This window comes from Macrobrachium nipponense, chromosome 43 (assembly GCF_015104395.2).
Source record: "Macrobrachium nipponense isolate FS-2020 chromosome 43, ASM1510439v2, whole genome shotgun sequence".
Taxonomy (NCBI): domain Eukaryota; kingdom Metazoa; phylum Arthropoda; class Malacostraca; order Decapoda; family Palaemonidae; genus Macrobrachium; species Macrobrachium nipponense.
Window position 1 is genome coordinate 10,080,401 of NC_061104.1, and position 21,322 is coordinate 10,101,722.

The 21,322-nt window shown below is 36.3% G+C and overlaps 1 long non-coding RNA gene across 1 annotated transcript in view; it reads left to right on the forward strand.

The window, feature by feature from the left end:
- Positions 1-21,322, forward strand: part of LOC135213519 (uncharacterized) — an 856,968-nt gene that overhangs the window by 692,829 nt on the left and 142,817 nt on the right. The window contains exon 9 of the long non-coding RNA XR_010314152.1: positions 7,919-7,964. This is a non-coding gene — a long non-coding RNA (uncharacterized LOC135213519). The remainder of the gene's footprint in view (positions 1-7,918; positions 7,965-21,322) is intronic.

Here is a 21,322-nt window from a genome sequence, read left to right on the forward strand (position 1 = left end):
GTAATCATCTACATACAAGTTAGCGCCGCTCTGGACTGAAATCAAGCGAGGCGTTTTCGCTGCGATGGGAGATTTCGGCGATAGCGCCTATCTTACGAGGTGTCGAGTTCGCAGCCCCGTCCCAGGGCTGTGATTATGCTTCAACGTAACGTACATATTGCCCATCGGAGAGCGTCACTAGGCTCCTTTTCTCGCCGCGCGGTCAGAGCGAAATTGTATCCGTGTCGGGTGCCAAGTTGATGTATGTCCCTCCAGACTCGCTCCGTTGTCAGGAGGGGATGGGCCATATTTATATATTTAGTGATCTCCTTTCGTCTGCCCATGTATGCGTAAGGCCTCGGGAGTCTTGAATTGTTTTGGTAAGATTCAGGTTTTGTTGCAGTATAGTCTTTCTTTCGCTGTGCCAATTGTGCAGACCACATACATAAATTAATAAAACTGATGCATATATAACATCGCTTCTTCTCCACGTATGTGGCATATTTATATGTACTCAACTGGGATGTGATTATATATATATATATATATATATATATATATATATATATATATATATTATATATTATATATATATATATATATATATATATATATATATATATAACATACAAGTATGTACATATATGATTGTATATATGTATGTATATATACGTGTGTGTATATATACATTTATATCTATATATATTATTCCCTCCTACCCAGGGTTCCTCGACTCTTCCCTTAGCACCCCTCTGCCAAAGGGTGCATTCTGTCATATGTTAAACCGTTGACGCTTCTCCATGCAGCAATGAGCAGGTTTCACCGCTTATTGCTACTACGGTGGCAGCGCTTAGAACATGGGCGGAATTGATATATGTAGATGCCATAGGCATTAAAGAGAGACTTACGGTATTCACACCCATTGACTATGCCTTTCTGTGCCTTTGTATGTGGTGCTTTGCCACGTTTTGTTGCAGTTGCTTACTATGATGTTTGAAAATATGGAAGAAATTTCAAGGTTTAATGGTCGCCCGTGCGCTGTAGAGGCCATTGTGTAGTCGTACAGTGCCTAAGAGACTGAGCATAATATACTCATGATCAGCACCCATTCTCCACCCAAGTTTAGACTATTGAGATCCCAGCAGTATCTGCTGAAGACTATGCAGGTAGACCTGTGGCTCTTAACCCAACATCCCTAGTACAAAGAGAGCAAGGTCATGTTTGCCATTGAAATCAAACCATGAACGTGGCTGGAACCCAATACCACCAACCTGTGAAGTCCAGGTGAAATTAACTGAAGTACCACAAGCATTTATGAAAAATCCAGTTAATTTTCCTGAATGCTAAAATTGAAAATAATAGCTATGAATATAACAGTTATGAATATATTTACGTTTTTGAATCAGCAATGTGGATGTAGTGCCTTGACTGTAAGATAATGGGAGAGCTAAGGACACTGAAATTTAAAAAGGAGATAAATTACAGGATGAGAGAACATCTTAGGGAAAACCTGATAGTCTATTTGATTGGCCTAAGTAAGGTAGAATAGAACCAGTCGTCTGAAGTAGAAATGGAGGTAAGGACATTTTACTCATGAGTTCCCGAATGTTGTAAATTTAACTATACTCTGTTTTTTTTCATCTGTCCATCCGCCTGTGGTGTTTTTGTATGGTAACACTGCGTCCCCGGGCTTTAGATAGTTACATTCAACGATTATAATAATATCATATTTCGTATATTAACGGTGTAATTCGCATACAGTAAATTATTAAAACACTTTTCAGTTGCAAATGTACACCCAGATATACTTTATTTACCTAAAACTTACAAATAGCGTAACTATCTAAAGCCCGGGACGCAGTGTTACCATACAAAAACACCACAGGCGGATGGACAGATGAAAAAAAATAGAGTATAGATCCTTGTAAAAAAGGGTCCAGTGTACAGTCCTAAGCTGCCTATTTATAATAATAATAATAATAATAATAATAGAATGGTTCTGCATTGCTAATCATTCTTGGCTCAGCAATTAAAAGATGATTAGTTGTTTTCTGGGGGATGGCATATTTGTCAAAGAATATTATCATTATGATGATGGAAGTTATGATGATATTTTTTATTACTGAAGAGTAATAATCTCAAAATTTACCTGTCTTTATTACTTATCAAAATCTCTACTGAGAACTTCAAAAGCCCTGTTAGCTATTGATCACTGATACGAAACTTAAGAAACAGAGGGTGCATCTTAATGTGAAGCTAAAATTATCATTATCATTATTTGCTTATTATCCTTGTTTCCTGAGAGCATATCTAAACTGAACGCCATAGTTTGACATACATGTCTCGGAATACCATCATTCCAATCCAGCCCGGTGATATCAGTGAATGGGAGACCATGAAATTGCTGGTCGATTCTTTGTCGAGTGAGGGTCTCGTAACTTTCTGATTCACATTAGCAATTTGCAGGACTGTGAAAGCTCTGAACATTGTCGTTGTCTCCATAAAGAACGTCTTTATCTTTTCCCAGATTGTATGATTGTCGAGCATGGATGTTTTGAGATTGTATGGAGCCTGTCTGATTTTTTCATTTACAGTATAAATATTTTTTTTTTTTTAGTGTTTGTACGATTTTATGGCTAACAATTTTGTTTAGTTCCCCCGTGATGCTCATTAATGTAACTTCTTTAGAAATTCTGAAAAATGAAGAGAGCATCCTCTATCTAGAGGCTCACCCACCAAACGGGGAGAGGCGTGTGTGTGTTGTATATATATATATATATATATATATATATATATATATATAATATTGTATCTCGAAGTATGTGTCACGTTCATATCATAATTAAGATCCATGTATAGTGTATATATATATATATATATATATATATATATATCAACCTTGATTATAACCAACCATATTTTCCAGAGCATCTTTTTATGGAGGAACTACCTGAAGAAAACCAGAAAGTTTATTCGCACATATTTGTCACATTTCATCCTCTGTTTTTTTGTAATGATCCATTTTTACATGCCTTGCTATTAGAGCACCCTAAACCTCTTGAATGATAAACACACGGCGATTACAGTTGAAAACCCCCTAACGATCTGGAAATAACAACATAATTACCTTCATTAAAGCAGTAAGGGCACCGAAAGCTATTCATCAGCGGATCGGGGCCTTCGGGTTAAGTGTTTTGACAATTGAGTCCCTTATATTCGAACAGAATAAGTGGCCAATGGAGGCTTTGTTATTCTAATGCCTCCCCTTTTCAAAGGTGCCGGATGATTATCGTTCTCCTTTTCGCTAATGAAAGGGACTCAAGCGATGGGGTCGAACCGTCGGGGAAGAACCGATGGGGCCCTGGAGAACTGAGGATGACCGGGAGAGAGAGAGGATGGAGGAATGAGCACGGAAGGGACGGAGGGGAGGGAAGGGGAGAGAAGGGACGAAGGGGAGGGAAGGGACACAAAACGAAGGGAAGAGAATAGTGTCCGGGTGGTTAGGTAATTACGCCAAGAGGTATCATAAAGTGAAAGAATTTCAAAGGAAGGTTATAGATATTAGAGGAGATGAAAGGGTGGGCTGTTCTGCGAGACCCTTTTCCTATCATCATTAATAAAAGATGGGGCCTTTGAACGACTGTTGATCTAGTTCTCACACTCCTTACCTTTTTGTCATCAGCAGTCTTAAACAGGCTGTTATGTGACCATTATGTGACCATGCATGTGTATTAGCATGAATAACGGAAGAATTTGAATAAGGGAAGTTTGTTGTTTTTGTCTTTACCAGCAACATGATTGTTAGCTTTGAAAATAAGAAAGTACACCTTGTAGGTGATAAAGCCCTTGTTGCAGACTGACCAATAAGGTAATGAAGTTAGTAAAGTATGAAGCTGAACTCTAACAATGTCAATCATGGTTCCGATTACCATCCGAAGATACCTCGTTGAGCCATTTACCATAAACTGTATTTCAGTAGAGAATTTATGCTTTGGTATTCAACCCTTTGAGATTCTGATGACACTCACAGCAGTCACAGCAAGGTCTGTGCTTGTTGAATAACCATGTGGTAACTGTTTTTTGCTGATCTTCAGCAATTCATATTCCGATACTTGTCACCCAGACAAGTATCAGAGGTCTTTCTGTCCCTTAAATACAAAATCTGTGGGGCATTGATATTATATATAATATAATATATATATATATATATATAGATATATATATATATATATATATATCATATATATATATATATATAGCCTATTGAAAATTACTGTTGATCAGGCGATAGTTAGTGGTAATACTTGATCGCAGACGCTCTAGAAGTGCCAGTGAATTAGGAATCTAAGGTTCTGTATCCCAGGGCAGATGAGCCCATAGTGGGAGGGTAAGAACTGTCTGGGTATGAAAGGCTGCTGAGGGTATTTGATGCGCGGAGGACTACCACAGTAGTGATAGGCAGTGGAACAACTTGGACATCGCTTTCCTAGAGTGACAGTGGTTTGGGATAAAGACAGAATGTACCTCTAGGCAGAAGAGCGCCGAGTTAAGGTTGTGGACCTCTTGGTCTGAGGAAATGTATCACAGTTAGCAAATGGGTACTTTTTTTTTTTTTTTTTTTTTTTGAGAGAGAGAGAAGAACGATAATATCAATTTCACTACTCGGTGCACTGTGTAGGGTAATCAGTGGCCGGATAATATCAATTTCACTACTCGGTGTTGTGTGGGTAATCAGTGGCCGATGATATCATGATTGCAGTCCCATACTTTGCGCTGGCATTGTGAAAACGCGGAAAAAATTGATTTTTAAATCATTATATATTTTTTATATAATATATAATTTATCTATATATATATATATCTCATTTAATATAATAATATATATATATAGAATATATGACATGAGGTTCACACTGAGACACTTTGGCAAGATGGTGATGGTTTGACCCCGTCCTTCTGCCCACAAGTCGCCCCAGGTGTGACTGGGAACCAGCGTCAGTTGAAGTAAAGAAGAGCTTAGCTCCAGCAACCTTGTCCTAGTCATGATGATAATCATAAATATGTCCCTTCAGGCTCCACCTCCTTAGGGGGAAAAGGCCTGCAATCAAAGAAACATGCAGTAAGGAAATAGTCCAGTTTACGAGGTACTGACATCATTTCATGGTTCTCATTTGGATTGATCGTGTCGGTTGGTCTAACCGAGTACATAGGTCCATACCAGGTCTTTTTTTTCGACACCTTACCCTAATTACAGGTAGCCACTGGGTAAAGATCGTGCCTGCAAAAGCTGGGTTATGCAATCCAACCAAAATTGGTGACTGAAAGTCTTGAAAAATCCTACGGGAACTACACTTCCTCATTAAGCATCCGGCGTTAATTAGCGTTGGTTGTTTTGTAGGTTGATTATGCTGGCCCTGTGCCAGCATGGAATCTTGCTCGAGCGAGCAACATAATACGTTTTATTTCACCCGTAAACAATCGACTTTGTTTTTATGTCAAATCAGACCTTTATTAATCTTCAGTAACAGTTTCCAAATACAGGTTTATGGAAGTCAGTGCCCTCGATATAGAAATATGCCTGAATACATCAGGCTAGCTTTGAATATGTCAGGATTTTTGCCATGCTTACTTGAACGTACTTTTGTAATATATAAAAAGATTTTGGTTCGTCATTCACGTATACTCGTGTAATGGACTGGAAATTATGTTTTTTCATGTTTTGCATAACCTCCGGGCTTTTCGTTTATTTCGATAACTACGGGGAGTTCTACTGTTTTCGTTTGTTACTTGTGTTTATTAGTTACTTGTTAATCAATATCCATTTTTTAAGAATTTTGGATTTCCAGTGATCAGTTGTGCCATCTTTTACAGTAGTAAGTCATATTTGAGTGTTGTGAACCTGACGAAATGCGTTGTCATTTCTACGTAGAGTGAAAGTAAGGCAAAATACCAAGAAAATTTATTCACTCCGTCGTAAGTGTCATGCATCTTAGCGTGTTGTTCCTATAATTTTCAAGACGTGTGCCCGGTAGCGGTACCTACCATAAAAATGGCAGTAACTGAAGCGGTAAATGTCGATTTATTCATTGGAAGAACCTTAGCGGTGACAGGCTGGTTAAGGCAAAGAATTCAGCGCAGTGAATAATACGAATCTTGTCGAAACTGAGTATCTTTGGTGTATGACTAAACCGTAAGTGTAGCAAATAAAAAAAAGCTTATTTTTAGATCATTCGAATCCTTAAACATATGAGAAAATAAATTGATGGAGCTGCCAGATCGACTTGCTTTGACTTTCCGCAGCCTCTCTCAAAGCCACGTTTTCTTTGAAGCCCTCGAGCTAACAGAGGCTCCCAGCCATACGGGGAGGGACGCGTTTTCTTTTTCACTGCATAGGAAATCACGTCACAGCAGTTCAGGCATCGTCTCTCTCTCTCTCTCTCTCTCTCTCTCTCTCTCTCTCTCTCTCTCTCTCTCTCTCTCTCTCTCTCTCTGAGCTTTTGCACAGGAAATTTAGACCTGATTTAGTTTTTTCTGGTAACCCCTCTTTCCCTCATATCTATTATATATATAATATATATATATATATATTGTATATATGCATGTACTATAAGTTTATGTATGTGTGTGTGTTTATAAAGAACAGAGCATCAAGAATACTGGGAATTATCTAGTTTGTTTATACCAGCATTTCGGGATTCCCATCGTCAGGGCTACAGAATAAAACCTGCTTGGAAAACCAGTTTGTCAATCAGATATTTATTTACGTAATTTCATAGTCATCTATGAACAAAACACAATGTCGGGAAATATACCTATAAAAAATAATATAATACAAGAGGTATAAGCAGATTTATTGTTGAGAGGTTAGGTTAGGCTTGAAGTTTTATGGCCTTTGGAAAGCATATTTAAAGAGAGAGAGAGAGAGAGAGAGAGAGAGAGAGAGAGAGAGAGAGAGAGTGGGTGGAAGGGAAAGAGGGAGAGGTGAGTAATAGGCAGTTAGACAGTGTGTAATGGGTAATGGTATGGAAGACTACAGTTTCTTGAAGTAACGAGATTTTGAAAGAAGCTAAAAGCATTTTTATATCGTATTATATTGTATACACACATATACATATAGTATATTATATATATATATATATATATACATACATATATATATATATATATATATATATATATATATATACATATATATATATATGTATAATATATATATATATTATATATATATATATATATATATATATGTGTGTGTGTGTGTGTGTGTGTGTGTGTGTGGGTGGGTGGGTGAGTGGGTGGGGTTGTGAGTGTTGGGTGTGCGTACATTCGTGTGTGCGCACTTATATAATTGCCGCACCATATAGCAAATGAAACACTGAATGTAAATATTTCCATATCAGTTTCGTCTATATAACTAAGACAGGTTTCAGAATCAGCTTCATTTATAAATCGCGTTGGTTAGCATAAATGTTTTGTGAATGTGTGTGTTTGTATGTATGCATGAATTTATTCTAAATAGAGAACTTGAATTTGACAGAAATAAGACCTGTAGGTCGAAATTAGCTTTTATCTCCTTTGAAAGCTTAGTAGATCAGTCTTTGTCACCTCTGCAAGCCATAAGACGTCCTTGGAATCCTTGCCGGGGCAAGTGCACTTGTAATGTGTACTTCCTTTGTGATTAAGTTATTCCTAAATTAAAATAAATTCGATTTTTGAGAATGTACAGAAATCACGCTTGAGTTAGTAACTTTTTAAGCTCAAAAATATTAAGCCATAAGTTCACTTACGGTTGAATTGCCATTTACAAAGAGAAAAACTTGCATCAGAAGGGAATTTTATGAATTGATCTTTCTTCATGTTATAATCCTCTGGGTTAACATAGCATTCAAAGAGTTTCTGTTCCACTTTGCTTAATGAATCATCTTCATTTTATTTCCAGAACAGTATCGACCTTTTCCATTCATGGATGGGCAACAAAATTTTCGGTAAGTCCTAACTATTTTATCAGTCTGAAACTTTATGTAGAAAAATAACACTTAGGGAAAAATTGATTTATTATTCGATAACAAAAACGTAGCTTTGCTTGAATTGTTAACGATATCTATTTGTGTTCGTTGAGACAGCGTCGACTGTATAATAATATTAAATAGCCCTAGCTTTCACTATGAGGCTAAAAGATTGGTATTGAAGTTCAAGTGTATTGTCATCTATCGGCTACCTTTCTTTTACTATATTTTAATGGTAGTGTATAAAATGCAATTGTTTGTCTTCTTTATTTCACATTGATTTTAATTTTCATCATTGCTCATTTGTGACTGTTATCGTTATGATTTCTGGTTTTATTGTGGCAGGAAGCGAGAGAATTTACGAATATGTATCGAGAACCACATTTGCATGACGATACTTTATAATATATATTAAATCAGTCAGTCACTCGAAATGCAAATGAAATCAGTGTAGTCACGCGTCTGACCCCGTAATGAAAGCGTCGTCACCCAACAAATGAGATTTCTTTCATTGAAACTGACTAAAAGGCAGCAGAAAAGGCGTCTTTACGCTGAGAGTGGCTATCAGCAGAGCATATCAAAAAGACGCCCTCCACTCAACAATAAACTTAATCTAACGTTACACGAAGGAAAATTATTGCATGAAAGATGACTCGAGATTCTTTTCATGACTTAAGTGGAATGCTTTTCTTCTGCGAATCCAGCATGCTTTATTCTTTCTCACTTTGCTTTGAGAGAGAGAGAGTGTGTTTGTTAGACAGACATACAAATACAGAAGGTCAAAGCTTATATTCTTATGATATTTCTTTCCATTTCTTTCCTTAAGTTATTTATAAAGAGTACATCCTATTTCCTGAGCACTTAGCGCTCAAATTATATCCTCCAGAGAACCATGAGAGTTGTTCTAGTTGTAATTTTTTTTTATAATATCTGAACCGTATAGTATGCGATAATCAGTTGCCATATTTATTTTTATAAGATGATGCTATTGACCTAGGTAAGTTACAAGATTTTTTTTTTTTACAGACGCATTATTTATCTGTGCTGAGGCATTTCTTGATTATTTGTATACCTTTTTATTCTCTCCATTTTCACTTTTTTGTTTTGCTTCGTTCGAATATTTTCACCTCGAATGATAACGATAGAAGTAAATTTTGTAGAAGAGGAAGACGGTGGGTCTTCAGTTAGGAGGGGTCAATACCCCATAAATTCAAGACTTTAGGTAAACCAGAAATTAAGGTAATGTTAAGGAATTAAGATAGGGAAAACAAAGGATTATACCATGACGACAATTTTAGGGATTGGTCCGACGTAAATAGTGGATTTCATCAAGGTTATAATGGACATTGAAAAGAAAATCAAGGGTGTAAAGGAAAGGTAAACTACTGTATAATGGCATTATTACAGCCCTTCGGATAACTGATTCGTAAGATATTGTCTCCTGTATTGGGGTCAGGTGAATTAATGTTTTGTTTACCCAGCTTGGGTCTTGACAGGTGGTCCTTGAACTAAATGTAATAGTTCAAAGTGCTCCTGAAAAAAAGGGGGGGGGGCGTTTGCAAAGCGGATTGTGTTTAGGTTAATTTACCGTTTGCAAAGATAAAATTTCCTTCATTGATCTACTGAGGACGAAGGTCAGAAACGAATTACACTGTCATTTTTCTCCCAAAATCGAAGGTCAGGCCAAAATTCTTTATATATGCTGTATTTCTCTTCTTTGAATGAGGTTATGGAAGTAACCAGGAAACATCGAACATTATTAAAACTTGAATATTAGTAGTGCTAAAAATATATTTTACAGTAATGGATTAGTTCCAGAAAATATGGAAAGTTAACGAACGGTACATTTTTACTAGTAATTATAGCTGTATAACTAGCTACTTGGGTATTAAAAATTTAATCAAGGCTTTGGACACTGAAAACTCATGAAATCAGTTTCTAGCAAATTCCTAAGTGTTTTAGCATTTGAAAAGTTGTACACTGAAAAATAACAATCGGTGATGAACTAACTTTTTAAAAAAAATCATTTACCTCGAATGATCTTAAGAACGTCAAATTATAATGATTTGAGAAAATTAAAAAATTTACAGATTTTTTCATTCCGGTGTCCATGTATGAGGAATTGCCTGCTGAACATCTTATAAGAGATAATTTAGTTTTCGTCATGGATGTCAAAGTTGTCTATTTATTTCCATAAACAACGATAAAGACAAGTGATCAGGTTAAAAAAAAAAAAACCTGGTTGCTATTGGAGCGGTAGCAGAACGTTGTAAGGCCCTGCATCTTGTCCAGTGAAGAGAGGACAAAAGAGAAAGATTACGGAATTCTATTTTCCTAATAAGGATTTTCTGCCTAAAACGAGTCTGAGAAGCAAATCGTTACCCGAGTATTTTGAAAGACACACCTATGTAAGATTTAACGTAAGTAGCCAACACTTGTGACTCCTGGAGGGGAAGGGGAATGAATATCTCTCTATTTGGAGCATGTCCTTCCCTCATCCCAATATTCCTATAAAACTGAGGAAAGCGATGTAAGATAGTGGTCCGTTTAAAATACACAACACACACACACACACACACACACACACATATATATATATATATATATATATATATATATATATATATATATATATATATATATATATATCTATATATATATATATATATATATATATCCACAAAAAAAATTCTCTACGAAAGTGTAAAACCCATTACCGTATAAATTTCAAATCTACTAGGCGGAAAGGCAGTGCAAAATTGTTATAAAGATAGCAAAAGGTAATACACTGGAATGACTACAGTAAAATGGATAACATTGAGATCAACATACAAGGTACGAAAATGAGTTAATTAACGCGCCTCGTGTGCTTGAAAAAATTATTCAAACTCATAGTACGATGCTTAGCGCGCACAAAAGACATAAGGACTTTTACAATTGTTTTTCTTCGGTCTCTGTTGCTGCGATTGGGAAAAGTCTCCAGGATAACCGAGACAACTAATACATAAATTTCCAAAAATTTCAAAAATCAATTGAAGATTGTAGGTTTCCACTTAACGTTTTTTCACCGGAATTATTGGCGAGTTTCATTACATATCTTCAGAGCTCTCCTACATAGATGGAATGCTCAGTACTTCGCTCTTGTATTCTTATACAAATCTTTACTAGGTCATCCGTATTCTATCTTCATCAGAAATAATGTAAAATAGGCCGAGTCTACTTGTGGTAAACTTTTTCACCTTATTTATTTATTTTTTTTTTTTTTTTACTTTTTTAGTTTTACATTGTCTTTATAATAGTAAGGGATATCTTTTATATATCGATTGAAAAACACTGTGGAATCATTAGCTTTTGTGTCCATACAAGCACTTATTAATTCGCCCAGTTGTTTTTACATCGGCTTTTACAGATTGCATGTAGGTTTCGATTTATGTTTGTTTTTAATGCCGCCAGGGGATTTAATGAATGGACCTAGATTTGTTTGTACTATATACACACATGTATATATTTTGTGTGCGTGTAATCAAAGTATGCCATGTAGTGTATGAGAAAGCTCATCATTTTATCCAACTATTTAAATAGAGCTTTCCGTTTTCGCCAGATTTGTAAAATGTTTATGGGCCTCATTTAAGCCGAATATCTAACCTCTTGTAATGAACAGATTTTTATCAAAATGCTGGAAACGTTTTAATTTCCAAGTTTTCCTCCTCTGCTCGGCCGAATTACCAACTAAATGATCAATCCTTAATAATGAAAGGAGCCACCTGGAATTCCATCTAGGGAGAAGGTTTAAAAAAAAAAAAAAAAAAAAAAAACAAAAAAAAGACCTGAAATAGAGGTAGAAGAATATCATAAAATTAGGGTTATAAGAGAGAGAGAGAGAGAGAGAGAGAGAGAGAGAGAGAGAGAGAGAGAGAGAGAGAGAGGCGTACATGATGGTATCTTCACCCGAAGGGGCCAGGGGAAGGCGAGCTGAGACAATGCCCAAGTCTTTATCACACCTAGCATCATTCTTAACAGATGCTCAGGGGATCTTAAAGGGGGTGCTGGGTAGCGCAGCTGGGGTAGGGGAACGGGGGCGCTTAGGACCCGGAGATATAGGGATCCAGAGGGAGTGCCGTGGGATGGGACAAGGAGGAGGAGACTCCTAAGAGCCTGGAGATCAACCCTAACAGTATAGGGGTAGGATAATGTTGGGGGGGAGTCTTGGAGGGGTACCCACCTGCTTATGGAAGAGCAGGTATTAGTGTTAGTTTTTATGATTATTAGTACCAGATTGTTTGTATGCTTAGTATTTCTCTCTGTGACGTTACATGTTCTGTAATGTTATAAATTTCTGGACTGCCGGAGGGGGAGCGTATAGTTTAGGACTGACTGACTTTGAATCATAAAGAAAATTTAGTTTATTTTATTTTTTTAATACATGGTTTGGATTGATATTGAATGAAGGATCAAGCGAACAAATAGGATTTGATATTTTTAAGGTTTTTCTTGCGCTCGATTGATTAAATTTTCGAATATATCGGCGTTTGCTTCTCGTGCTTGCTGAATATATATTTATGCGTAAGATTTATATTAATTAAAAAAATCCATAAAGCGTGCATGCATGTACGTGTATACTTTACGAGTATATATATTTATCCCTACACATTTATAATACTGCATGTTTCTGCATGATCTCACACCTTAATGCACACACTTACACATATATATGTGTGTGTGTGTGTGTGTGTGTGTGTGATTATAAGAAAGTCGCGCGTATGTGACGAAAAATTTATCTACAATATATGTCAACGTGTGTGTAAATGTGTACACAGATATGCTACTAGCCTTATACTTGAGATTTAAATGTGTTTATTATATAATGTGCGTACTAATTATACAACATATACGTATATACTGAAGAAGCGAGAGAAGTTATTTATTGCACGTGCCGTTTTCATTCACATCCTAACAGAGATTTTCTCATTTTCTTTTCGCGCTGATGCTGGGAACTATAAATTGTTTTTGAAATAAAAGAAACAGAGCAGTTTAGCAGCCAAGCTGCTTGTCACACGAACGTTTCACAGAAACGAAAACGACAGCATGAAATTGACGTGTCTAACAAACGCTTACCACAGAAGCCGAACTAATTACTGGAGAGGGGTTGTTGTTACTGTTCACGTTTAACAGTACCTGAAGGTATTTTACAAATCTGAACAAGTTGTGTAGTATATGAGGGAAAGAAAAAGTTGACTGTCAATTACATTAAATATTTTTTAAAGATTCATTTTAAGTTTTATGATTTTTTTTGTATTAGAATTCAAAATTAATGACTGGATGTAGTCTATTGAAATTCGTACAGAAATTAAAAACTAGTATGACGTTACCATGCTTTCTGCATCGCTGAAGCTGTGAAAAATGAATAAATTCAAATAAGTAGCCCATCTGGTCCGTATATTTTTCTTGATTTGTTCATCACATTCTTGATGCTGATTTATGTGCGACGTACACCCTAACTGTCCCTCTCTAGCCCAGCCCTGAAGAAAACAAAAAGAAAAGAAATAAATATAAGAGAGTGGGACCTGAAGGCTTATAGGTCGTTAATGAGAACCAGAAGCAAGTGGTAGGCCATTGCATTTTACACTGTCCTCAAGATTTAACATTCATACTTTTGGCCAACTACAAATGCCCCTTCCACCTGTTTGAAAGCTGGGGGAATAAGGAAATGGCTAATGATGTCTCAGAAGGTTGACCCAGGCAAGCAACCCTTTCCCTTTCGCAAATCTTTCTTCCGTAGCTTACAGGTTAGTTGTGAAAATCTATCTAGAAATTATACAATTGCGTCTTGGAAGGTGGACAGCTAGGTTATGGGAATGTGGTGAACGAAAAGACTTGTGTAAATATAGCATAGAGTAGGTTACACACCCATATAGAATTTTATAAAGATATCTATACCACTCTTGCGTACTGTCTCATCTCCTTTCTCCTCCTAGGTATCATTTCTGACGCTAAACAAGTTGCGCACTTAATAAAAGCCTTTATGTTCAGGCTGTTATGTCAGATCCCCTTCCGGGCCAGATGACGAAGACACGGCTGGTATTAAATGTGAAGTGTCACATGAAAGATCAGCAAATAAACGTCATTAGGAATGAAACATATATATAATAATAATGTTCATATACCCTTGTTGCCACATTTCCTGTTATACCTGTTTTTATATTTATAATTTTTTTTTCAAACAACTTTTCAAATTGATGCTTCCCTCTGTTTTATCTGTGGAAGCATGTCAGAAGCAAGTGAAAGCTAACGTTATTAGAATTTGTCTAAATTTTGCATATTATTGTAATGTCTTCATTAATACGTATCTCTTTATTTTATTGTTCTATTTATCTTCAAATATTTATTTTTATCCGTATGCACATGCTGCTTTTTTTTATATTTGTAGAGGCATTTTTAAACACTCGATATTTTCATGTCTAGGCATTTTACAATGCGGATGCCTGCGTAGCAGTTGATGGCTGTTTTGGCTTTTTTCATATTGGTTAATGTTAGTAGTTATTTATGATAATAACAGTGCTTTTAAAACAGGATACTTACCGCATTTAACTTTTCAGTGAATTAAGCAAGTGCCTCCGCCTTCCCTAAAAGGGGCGTGTTTCATAGTAGCTTCGTAGTCGCTCTCTGGAGGTGCTTCAAGAGTGCCATGGGCGGAAAAGTATTTTGAAGAGTTTCCACTTCTCTGCATAATCATAAAACTAATTCACAAGAAACATTTTCTGTTTATACTTTCTAACCTTCATGATTTTCTCTACCTCTTACAGAAAATGGACAGTGCTATGAGACATTTTTTGTTTTTACTGCTTTTGGCAGGTCTTTTCATTGAAACGTGGGTAATGGATTTCAGTTCTGTTCTCGAGAAGGTAACTCCTTTGGATCGCAAAACTGTTAATTACATATAATTCAGTAAAAGTCATGCCTTTGTTGGAGACGTTTCACTTGTCGTTGTAACCTTATAATTCACAAAATTAGGAATTGGGCAAGGTTTCTACAAAGGCAGTTAAGACTTCAACATGTTTCATAGGTTGTAAGTTCTTCATCCATTAATAAAGATAGATGCTCCGTAATATTTTTAAAAGTACCTCACCTGAAAATTCGCTTCGAGGTACAATTTCGCAAGGGAATCCTTTTCCTTAAGCCTTTTAAGTATTTAATTTAATCATTGAACTACTGAAGTAGTGGTGATCGCGACACCTGGCCGTCTACTCTGTTGATGACGCAATGGGAAAGTGAGTGGTGGAGTACGAATACTTGTGGAAGCATAAGCTACATATTTTTAATGACATTCTATGCTATCGAAATTAAGAGTTCCACGCTCCTTATGCGCTGTTTAACATTAACTTAACTCGTCCCGTCGTATCCTAACTAACCTCCTCTAGGGTGTCGTTACTCTAGCTTCCGCCTCCACTCCTCGAACGTATTTGCTTTCAGTTAATAAAGAAATGCACAGGGAGATTTCATTCACTTTTACCAAAAATATTTCGGTAATCCTTTGAGAGGGAAAATCTAAGTAACTTCCAACAACTAGGGAATCTGGTCTCTAAGTAGTAATTCTCTGCCTGTATTTGGATTTTATGAATAAAAAGGGAAAGTGACAAACTAATAATTACACGTTTTTTTGCTTAAAAACTTATTGCTGTCACTAAAGGAAACTCCGCATAGTCCAAAGGGAATTGTCTTGCCGTACAGACAGCAATACTGGCTTAAAACTAGCTCATATGTAGGTTAACGTTCTTGTGATGCTCGTATGTATATATATTATCACAGTAACATGGCATTGTTTTTACAGTCTCCAACATTAGGCTACACATGTATTATATTCTTTCTACATTGGAAATAATAATGGAGGGGAATGAAAACTGATAAATGGTTCATCATCTGACAGATTCGATCCACTAAGAACGGCAACCTCTGACTTCATTGACAGTAGAGTACTCATCAGTGAAGTCGTAGATTGTCGATGCCGGTAGATCGAATCCGCCAAGTGATGAACAAATAAATTATAGTTCCCTTTCGGTGCTGTTTCCGAAGTAGAGAAAATTGGATACCAAACAACATTTATAGCTTAATGTCCGGGAATTATATAAAAAGATGTATAATTATGATGTTCTCTCATTTCGTCTCAAGATTAATTACCCTGTCCTTAATCAACATTAAAAACATTCCACAAATTTCTGTATCACATAATGAATTCAAATTTGGTTACCGATTACCGGTGTTAATCGTGTTTTCTTTGGGTGTGTTAAGGTGTCAGCAAAATGGAAAATCGCTACGCTGGTGACTGAGATACCATCTAAATGTTTAAGGGCTTCCTTAAGAAAACATTTCATACAGGCTGTATAAAATTTAAATGGTAAACACGTATGCCAAATTATTTCTTATGATACCCATCCCATATTTTAATCCTTGAAATGACTAAATTAAGAAATAGATGGAGAACAATAATCAAAAGATAAATTAGCGGAAAGGCAAAAGGCATGTCAGAATAACACGTGCCTAACGGTAGCACAAGAGCGCAACATTTTCAGCTCTTACGACCTTCTAAAAAATGCCAGTAGTGAGATTTACAATTCCCCCCCTGTAATTAATGTCGGGTAGCTTTTCTTAATCGCGAGTAATAGCAGCGACGCGGTCACCTCTTAATCGCATAATACACGGTTGCCCCGACCCCCGTGCCCAGAATGACCCTCATCTCGAAGGGCGATAGCGTCTGTTTCATTAGATAATTGTAGACATTGACTCTCCTAATTATAGAGCTGTCCCGTGGGGCTCAGACGGTCGTGCTGCTCTTAAAGTATACGATCATAATATACGTCATTTTATTGTATGGTATTATCTCAGGCGAGGCGTCAATCTTCTTTGTTTAAGGCGAGTACACTACTTTCAGCTGCTGTTATCTCTTTTAAGGAAAAATGATGAAGGTCTTGTACAGAGCACTTCGACAACATTAACCTCTTCACCTCCTTACGAAAAGGCTCATAAGCAGTGGATGAATAAATAGTGAAGAATTAATAGAATACTCTATTAATCCTGAAGTAGAGTAGCGTAAGACTACAGGGAGGTCAATGGGACGGACAGCGGGACCTTCTTATCAAGTCTTTGCCAGAAGAACGCGAGGAAAGGACCTTTTCGCAAAGAAGGGAGTTAATTCGCTCTCGTATTTTTTTTTTTAGATTAATGCATGAGCGTATTCTTATAGTTGGTTTTCTGCGTATTTCCATTGAATTTTTGCGATTGTTTCCTCTCTATTCAAGTTAAGGAATTATGATTAATGGGATCCTGATATTATTTATGATCTCGCGCGGTGTGCCTCTCGTGTGTATGTATGAGAGAGAGAGAGAGAGAGAGAGAGAGAGAGAGGAGAAGAGAGAGAGAGAGAGAGAGAGAGAGAGAGAGAGAGAGAGAGAGAGAGAGAGTTAAATGTTTCGTGTGTCAGTAAATCACTAGTTTTAGAAATTTATAAGTCAACTCGCGTAACAAGTATTCTGACAATTTTGCGGGATTTTAGGCTTACTCAGATGTACTACTGCTACTATAAGCTAGCTATCTCAGCGAACAATGATATCGGATTAGTAAGTCATCATGCTTGCTCTTTGGCGGAGCACTCCTCTCTCTCTCTCTCTCTCTCTCACACACCACACACACACCACCACACACACACACACCACACACACACACACACACACACACATCTAGTAATAATCCTGAAACATGTAAAAAATTAAAATAATTTGAACTCTAGTAACTTAGCGCCAGAGACCCATCGAATACTGCTTCCTTTTTGAAAACTTTAATTTCACATAAGTTGAACAATTTCTTTTAGGTGTGATTTACTTCGTGTTGCTTTGACCTAATAAATAGTAAGAAAACAGAGCGAATGAAGAGTAGAATGTTTTTTGGCATGGACTGAGGGCTTGATTTATTTCAAAATCAACCTAAGACTAAAATATTTTTGTTCACAAAACGAGGACTGTCATTCATTTGTACTACCAAACACGCTAAAATTATGATGTTTCTGTCTGCAAGATTCACTTTGGTAAAATGTAACCTGGTTGCAGTTATCAGTTCCCACAACAGGGACGGGCATGCATGAAATAGGGCAGTATACAGGGCCATCTCAATCTTCATAAAATGCACGTGTAATGCTTATAGTCAAAATAATGATATAAACAAACGTTTACTTGCCATTCAAAAACTATTATATTTTCTTTCATAATTGTTTGTATATTTTGATACAGCTTGCAATAATTAATTTATGTTGAATTATCTTTAATAGCTCCATGAATAAATTGCAAAACGCAATTAGCAGCAATGTTCGCTAAATGTATTAACTAATATACAAACTGATGATCCAGCATAAACTGAAATTCATAAATTCTTAGAAATATATCCGATCCCAATGTATCTTTAGCTTAATTTTTTACTTTTTTCGGTGGAATTAAAACTTTCTGTAAATTAGGATGTAAATTTTTGAAACGGGCATAACCGTACATTAATATTTTTTTATTTTCCATATTTTATGATAATATGGGATGTTTTAAAATGAATTAACCGATTATACATTTTTTAAAGCTGTAAAGCAGTGCATTTCTAGGAAATGTTTCTTTGTAGAAATTGTTATTTTAACGATTTTTTTTTGTCACGAAAATTACTAGATTTTGAATTTTAGAAATACAAACCAATAATTTTCAGATATAAATTTTACTACTTTGCGGCAAAACTGGATAATTTTGCCAATAATTTGTACTGTAATTAATAGACATTGCAGTGTTCAGATTAGATTTTATTATTCCAACCAACATCAATGGCTTGAATTAACGTGCCAGAGAAAGCAACTAACAAAACTACTTGGGTTAAGAAAATATCTTTATCTTATTAATGTTTTTATCTTTAGGCATTGTCGTGCTTATAACATCATCACAAAAGAGTCGTCTGTGATTTTTTTTTGTATACTGTTTTATTTAAACCATAGGTAGATTACGAGGTAATCTTTCAACTGTTTTAATTTAATGTTCCATAGTTGAAAATACATTGCATACCAGAGTTACATCTTCATTTCGATGTGAATCGCCTAAATTCATCTGGCACTGAAAAAAAAAAATTATTCAGAACAGTGATCTCACTCATAAGGTTTGTCAAGTAATTGTGTTCCAAGTTAGGTGCTACCAGTTATTGAGATCGTGCGTGAAAGTCCAATTCCATCCTTGAGATTTATATAAGGTCGCTACAAAGCTTCCTTTAATCATTTTACAAGGGGTGCAAAAAATCTTTTAAAACGGATCCCATTGGACATGAAAATGTTAGAGATGCGACTTGGAAAATTTCGATTGCTAAAATTCCCGACTGGTTCATTAAAAAAAATAAAAATCCACCAGAAGCTAATTACTTAGCTATTGATGATTTCATTTATCAATTTAATTTTATCGAAGGCAACTGTAAATGTCTGGTATATCTCTGTTGGGCTAAGCTATAGTAAGGAAAAATATGATGACGTTCCTAGAAAATACGTCCACTATTCATCAATTTATCTGTAATAGTTTGGTTATACAAAATAAACCATCATCCACGAAAACAATAATGATGAATTCAGCTCCTTCACTTGGGGAGAAAAGAAAGTAACAACATAAATGCCCCAGGGTCTTGCCAAATCTGAAACTAAAAGACTATGGCCATTTTAAACAGTTTTGAAAGTTCAGCCGTTAAAATTGTGATGACTCTTTTGAGTCCAGATCCTTTCAGTTTTATTAATTAAAAGTCATTGCTTGGTCTTGTGATGATCTTATTGATTTTGCTCTCATTCATTAAGAATTAGAGGCCTGTTTGAAATTACATCATCGAACTTTGAAGGCTAAACATTGAGTGTTTGACACGGCGAAGATTTAACATTCTTTTAAGCAGCTTTTAGAGAGAAAGAGAGAGAGCTTGGAAAAGTGGAAAAGAATAATCTGATTTTAAACTTCACCCTTCGTCATCTGCGAGGGGCCCATACCTGCCCTCTGCGGTGGGCTGAAGAATTAAGGGTTGTGAGCTAAAACAATAGGACACTCTTTATCGCCACTCCAATCGCTTTTACTGGGCAGCCGCTTGGTAAACCGCCGCCATATTGCCCCTCTCGAGCATATCAGTCGTCTTCACCCCCTTACCCCCCCTAGGCCCCCTACCACTTATATGACACCTCAGAGGTCTCGCAGCATTCTAACCCCCACCTATCCCGCTCCTCCATTCTTTGTAAGGACGTTCATAGCATCTACTGCTACCCCTCTTCCATTCTTTCTAAGCACATTTTCTCTTTTTCTTTCTTTCTTTATAGGCTCTTTCATAACTCTACCTCCTCATTCTCATTTACGTTTTTACTAAATATATGCATAGCATCTAACCCCACCCAGCTTTTCCTTTCTTTCTAAGCTTATTCATGGCATCTACCCCGACCTTTCACCTGGGTTCTTCTTAAGCACATTAGTATCTATAGCCTTACCCCTCTCCTCCTTTCGAAGCACATTGATAGCCTCTAGCCTTACCCATCTCTTCCATTCCAAACTCGCTCATTGCTTGTACCCTCACGCGTCTCCTTCATATTTTAAGCACTTTCATCGCATATGATTACAATTTTCTCTTCCTTTCTCTTTCCAAGTGCGTTCGTAGTATCCTTTTTTTTTTTTTTACTTTTTTCTAAGCATATTTGCAGAATATAATCCCATTCTCCTTTTACATTCTTTCGAAAAAAATTGAAAAAATCTAACGCACTCCTCTCTGCCATTCTTTTTTTATTAGTCACAGCATCTGCCCACACCTATCTTCCATTGTTTCTAAGCTCATCCACTGCAAGTGCGTCACCCCACTGCTCTATTCTTTCTAAGCACGTGCATAGCTTCTAATCCCACCCCTCTCTTCCATTTTCTTACAAACTCATTATAGTAAGTAACCCACCTTTATTCTGCATTCTTTCCAAGCATTTAATCTAACCTATTACTTTCTCCCTCTCGTTTTCTAAATAAAACCATCATGCTCAGAGTCAAGTAAAGACTGGTGAATGTAATGTGAGGTGCAAAAAAATTTTAAATCACAGGTCTTAAAATAATTTCAGCAATTCAACTCAGAGAGAGAGAGAGAGAGAGAGAGAGAGAGAGAGAGAGAGAGAGAGAGAGAGAGAATAACCATATCTATAAAAGGAAAAAGCCTGTGTTTAGCGCTTGTATAGCGAAGTGGCTTATTTTTGATACATTAAAACTTGAGTAATTTTGCTACAATTAACTTCCCCATATTCCATAAGAGATGGTTTTCATATTGCGTGCAACTTG